The sequence below is a fragment of the Phyllostomus hastatus genome, unplaced genomic scaffold (assembly GCF_019186645.2).
Source record: "Phyllostomus hastatus isolate PE091 unplaced genomic scaffold, TTU_PhHast_1.1 phas_contig_80, whole genome shotgun sequence".
In the NCBI taxonomy this organism is placed as follows: domain Eukaryota; kingdom Metazoa; phylum Chordata; class Mammalia; order Chiroptera; family Phyllostomidae; genus Phyllostomus; species Phyllostomus hastatus.
In genome coordinates this window covers 11,936,593-11,942,888 of record NW_025333960.1, presented here as the reverse complement: position 1 = coordinate 11,942,888, position 6,296 = coordinate 11,936,593, and positions in this window count along the sequence as shown.

Here is a 6,296-nt window from a genome sequence, read left to right as displayed (position 1 = left end):
ACATCACATCAATGGATAGAACTTTTAAAAATAATAATCTAAATAGATACTGAAAAAGGAATTTAATCAACATCAGTACCTGTTCCTAATAAATTCGCAGGTGGAAATGGGAATGTGAGGATGCTATCTGTCAATGATGAAGACTATGTAGTTCAAATTGTATTTAAGGGTAACTACTAGAGACAGCCCCAGAACAAAGTAAAAGAGCCCAATACAATCATTACTATATAATATTTTAGGAAGTTTTTGTCCATAACATGAGGTCATGAAACAAAAATTAGATGCATAGGTATAGAAAGGAAAAATATAAAATTATTACACCTTGTAGATGAATAACTTTAAGCCTAGAAGTAGCAAAATAATCAACTGCAAAATTACGAGACTTTTAAAAATTCAGTGAAGTGATTACATACAAAGTGAATATACTAAAATTAATAGTGTTCCTATATATCAACAATGACCAATTTTTTAAGAAACTGACTTTTAAAAGTCCCCATTTATAATAGAAACTGACTAGATAGTATGCTTACATGCACAGTCTTAACAAAAACTGTGTCCTAACATGGAGCATTAGAGAGGTTAGAATAAATGAAGCACAGTAAGTGAGGGGGACTCCTGGGTCACTGCAGCTGCCTGGCGGGGCAGGACATAGAGAATCTTCACGCTTGCCCAGGTGGTTGCCAGGCATCCTTCCCCCCAGAGCAGGGGTGTCAAGCTCATTTTCATTGGGGTCACCTCAGCCTGGAGGTTGCCTTCAACGTGTCACACGTAATTTCAAGTCCTTAACAGTTAAGGAGCAGTTACATTTATACAGTCCAAAAATTATTTCAGCCCTTTGAAGGCAACCGTGAGGCTGATGTGGACCCTGGTGAAAATGCATTTGATGCCCCTGCCCCAGGGCTTTGTCAGTCTTGGGCTCCTCTGACTGGGACTTTGACCAGTCCACAGAGTGCCTCACTGACAGCTGCTTCTTGCCCTGGGTCAGAAGTCCCCTTCTCGCTGAGCCTCACTCCGCTTATTCTATTAAAATTACACAGAACTGCCCTTTTTATCTCCTCCACTGCACTGATCACCTATGAAAATATTTACATAATTTACTCATTTATTTGCAGTCTCCCCTCACTAATATAAGCTACATGAGGGCAGGGATTTTGTTTTTTTTTTTAGTTTATATTGTTCACTGCTGCATGAATGAATCGAAAAACTCATGCATTTAATATATAGAAAGAAAAACACTAAAATATGGTAATGATGTTATGAGTGATTGTTTTTTTACCTTTCCAGACTTTTTGTTTTTTGTCTTCATTTACTAAGATAAAATTTAATTTACTTTAAAGGGACTACTGTTCTACCTAGCTAGCTCATTTGCCAGGAAAAAGAAATATGCAGGAAACAGACAGGCTCATCATACAGGTTAACAGCAAAAACAAGCCTAAAATCTATTTTCAGTAGGCCTTTTAAAAAATTTCATTGTTTTCAATCAAATTGCATGTTCTTAATATAGCTGTTATCAGTGTCTTGAGACCACATTTGTATCTTCATCTTTTAATTACCGTCATTTTTCAAACGGATCAAACTTTTCCTATCTAAATTGAACACCTCCAGCTAACTGAAATTACTTAATAAGATTAATTGCACTTCATAGAAATGTTCTTGAATGTATGCTCTTTTCTTTCAAATTGAACATTTTTTTCCATTACTAATGCTCAGTGAATTTTCTGTTTTAGTTTTATTATAGCTGCATGACGTATTGCTTTTATAAAGCTGACATGTTTTTGGACTATTATTTTTTTTAAAATCAAGTTACTAAACATTAAATGTATTTATTAGGTGGTACTTGTAAAAAAATCTTTGGGGTCTAGATCAGGCAAGACTGTTGATGGTGGTTATTAGTGACTTCTGAAGAAAAAATCTTACCTTTGCGCGTATGAGGGCCAGTTTGGAACCTAGTTACCTAGTTGATTGGGGAATTCTTAATACATGTGGGATATTCTGGAATCCTCTTTTTAATGTGAGAACCCTCAGCTTTATAGGTAGGTATTCCCATGAAAAGAGCTTTCAGATCTATTTCTCTCCCTCCTCCTTCCTCAGCATATATCAGGGCATCCCTAAAAAGTCAAATATTGACCACTCTGTTGTTCCCAAGAATGAGCCTAGAGTCTAATTAAGTTTTTATTATAACTTGGTAATTATGGCTTGGGAATAAATGTTTACATGATAGCTACATTTAACTTTATTAAAATGTCCATGTATTCTCATTTCTACATTTTCTGGAATTATTTAAGATTTACTACTGGGCAAAGTCCAAGCACTTTTGGAATTACGTGATCTCATAGTCTTTGTGAAGGGTCTTCTTAACCTTTTAGAAACACCAAACATTCCCACTCAACCAAAAATTAAATTGGCAGCTGTCTTTGCTCTAAGTGACATTCAAGTGGCAGGAAGCCCTTGATACAGTCATTTTCTGGACAATTGTTTGTACATTTCCAGTCAGTGACCCAGACAAGCACCACCAAGGCCATTGTGTGAAGCCTTGACTCCTTTCTGTGTTCTCTCAGCCCCCAAGAGCTCATATGTGATTATCTGGCAAAGAAAGTTTGTCAAAAGGTGTTTGCTTGACTGTATTCTCCCCAATGAAGCTATCATACATTTATGCTAAAGCATTGTCTAAATGTCCAAGATAGGAATGCTAGAGCATATGAGAGGATATTTTGCATGGTTGGACCATACTCTTATACAAGTCATTCACCATCACATTGTGTCCAGACTAGACCTGTTGGACCTGGTTATACCTGTTACAGACTGTATGTGACGGCAGTACACAGGTGGAGGAAATCCCCAGAGCTTGGCGAAAAAGGGAGCTTAACCTGGAAATACCCATCCATCTAGAAATTGTTCCTAAAGAATAGTTACTAATGAAACCAGAACATGGAATCTGTGGTTGAGACTGTTAGTATCTCTAGTTGTCCATTCTCTCTTCCTTTAGCCTCAGTTTAAGCTGGGCCCATGGCTACCCAGCTAAAGACTACATTTTCTAGTTCCCTTGCAGCCATATGTGGCCATCCAAGTAAATTCTGGCCAATGAAATATGAGTTGAAGTGATGCATGCAACTTCTGAGTTCTGTACCTAAAGGGAAAGGGAGATATTTTCTCCTTTCTCTTTTCCCCTCCTCACTGGCAAGAAGCACCATCGTGGATCACAAGTTCGAAGCCATATGTTGAGGAGAGCAGAACAACAAGCAAGGAATCTAGCTCCCCAGCAGCATGAAGGCACTTTATAAGTTCTGGGCTGTTTGCATTCACACTGTTATGTGAGCTAGACATGCAGTCATATCTTGTTGAAGCCACATGTTGTTATATGCATTTATCATAGAAGTCAGATTTGTATTCCAACTAAAACAGACTGGAGTGCAAGAACTGGAAAGGTAGAAAATTAGTCTATCAAGCTGTTTTAGTTATGTAGATATAAATATAAAAGATAAACTCAGGCCCTGGCTGGTGTAGCTCAGTGGATTGAGTGCAGTCTGAGAACCAAAGTATTGCAGGTTCAATTCCCAGTCAGGGCACATGCCTGGGTTGCGGCCCCCAGCAACCGCACATTGATGTTTCTCTCTCTCTCTTTCTCCCTCCCTTCTCTCTCTAAAATAAACAAATAAATAAAATCTAAAAAAGAATAAATAAAAATAAAAATAGCACAATATTAAAAAAAAGATAAACTAGGATCAAAAACGAGAATTTAAAAAAAGTGAGGAAGTTCTCTTGGCTCAGGCTGCTACAAAATGCCACGCACTGGGTGGCTTATTAATGACAGAAACTTGTCTCACAGTTTCAGAGGCTAGGAACTGAAAATCAAGGTCTTGGCTGATTCAATGTGTAGGGATGGTCTTCTTTGTGATTTACATATTGCTATTCTCTTGCTGTGTACTCACATGAGAGAGAGAGAGAGAGAGAGAGAGAGAGAGAGAGAGAGAGAGAGAGAGAGAGAGAATATCAGTTCCCTGGTCTCTTCTTATAAAGGGCACTAATCTCACTCACAAGGGCTCTACCATTATGACCCCAAGGTCCATCTTCAAATACCAGCACATTTGAAGTTAGATTTTAATATATAAATTGGCAGCTACAGGGGGACACAAACATTCCACCCATAGTGGGTGATCAAGTTAAAAAAATGTTTCACAGCCAGTTCTGTGAGCACTGAAGATACATCGGGTGCTCTTTTTATATCCATCTAGGGGAAACCAGTTAACGGGACTGAGGTAAGATCAATGTTGCAGCTGGAATGCCTTAGCTCCTGCCTCATGAACTAGGACTTTGAGTTTGTACTTTAGAATAAACTTAGATTCTTTAGTGTGTCATATGGTAACAAAGATGAATGAAGCTGAGTTATTCAGCATATGGTTAAATAAAATATACAATCTTTTAATCTTAATATTTAATATTAAGTGTGGATGACCCCAGGTCACTGAACTGTTGACTCACAGTTATATTGTACAATACATGTCCTCTAGACAATACCTTCTTTGAATACTATGATAACACTCAATTTTTGTACTTATTTTTGGTTTACACAATCAGATCAGAAAACTAATCTATGGTTAGGGAATTCATAGCAAAATGTGAATGTTATTTTCAGTGGCATTTTGTGTGGGGCTAATAATAATTTGTTAATTATCTTTCTAATTAGTTATTTAATAAGAACTTCAGTGTGTAATCAGAACAAATTTGTGTACTTTTTCCCCCCCAACCTTTGTACTCTTGTAAAATCTTGTGGTATTTTCTTGCGAGCCATGTAAAGACTAGGAAAAAAGTTTTTTGTATCCCCATCAAAATGTTAATGACAAAATGAATTAGAATAGAGTGATACCCAGATTTTTATTAAAATTGAGTCACTATGTTAACCTTTATGAAAATTAGGGTCACAAGGTATAGTCCTTTGAATTATCTTTCATACTGTAAAAAAGACTGACTTCTGAGCATATACTATATCATTAAATATGTACTCCAGTTTTAGCTTTTTCTCTGTATAAAAGTTTCTCCTCCTCCAATTAAAGAAACATTTTGTGTGCTAGTTCTTACTATATAGTTAACCCATATGATAGAGAAGAAAACTGATAGTATTTTTGGTTTCAAATGGCATCATGCCAATAAGTAGTTTGAAATCATTAAGCTCTAATCGATTTCCAGTACCTTTAGTGTACAAGAAGGCACTAACTAAGCACCCTCTGGGATGCTGAGGAGGCAGTGTGCCTGGAACTACTCCCAAAAAATGGCAAAGTGTAGTATCTGCTCAGGGCAAGAACTTCAGGGCATCTATGGCTAAAGGCTGTCATGCAAAGTCATAAACTGAGAAAATCCTCATGAAACTATAAACAAATAATTTTAAAAATTAATTTCTATAGTCAAGAGATATATGTTAGACAGGTATGGGAAGTATATATAGTGAAAAACATCTGAGAAATTGAAGGCTGGGGAAATCTTCAAGATGGCACTGAAATTTGTGGGTGATACCCTCTTCACTCAGAAAGAACTGTAACCCCACACTCCCCAGCCTGGCTGAGGAAGAGGTTTTGTAAAAATAATTCAGCAACAGCAGGCATTTTTCAGAAGGCATCTGTAGAGGGCATTTATATTTAGATAAAGTCACATCTCCTGAGCTGTATATATCACATGACAAGTAAAATGCCATGGGAACTGAAAAACTATAGTGATAGAAGTACTGTGATAAAATCTGTATAGCTGGGACTGAAAGTTTCTAAACATTGATGACTTGAATTGAAATAACTAAAGCCAGAGGCTTAACACAGTTTGTACCAAGAGGTGGTAGCCATTCAATGTGGCCTAGATTGAGATGGATGTCAATCATTATGAGACAGGGAAGGAGACCAATAAACTCTGCAGATCCATGAGAGGGGAAGACCTGAACAGGTATGCCCCTTCCCCCATTGACCTGAGGATTTAGCAGTGCCCTACTCAGGTGGAATGGGTAACTCCAGAACAACACTGCCATGCTTACACATTTTATATATTTTATGGTATTTACCTCTTTGTGTTTGTTATACATTGTAGATTAAGTACTTTAGTTTACCCAAGACTGTCTCACTTCAGGTCCTGAAGTTTAAGGGATACCCTTTCAGGTATTATTAAGGATAAATTTCTGTAGGAGACAAAGGATGTCTTTTACAGCCATTCTTACTTCCTTCTCCCATGTCATCCATTCTCTGGTGGATAATTCTCATTAGCAAAGAAATATGCTTAAAATTTGTTTCCATATTGAAACAAAAGAAAATAAAACTTTC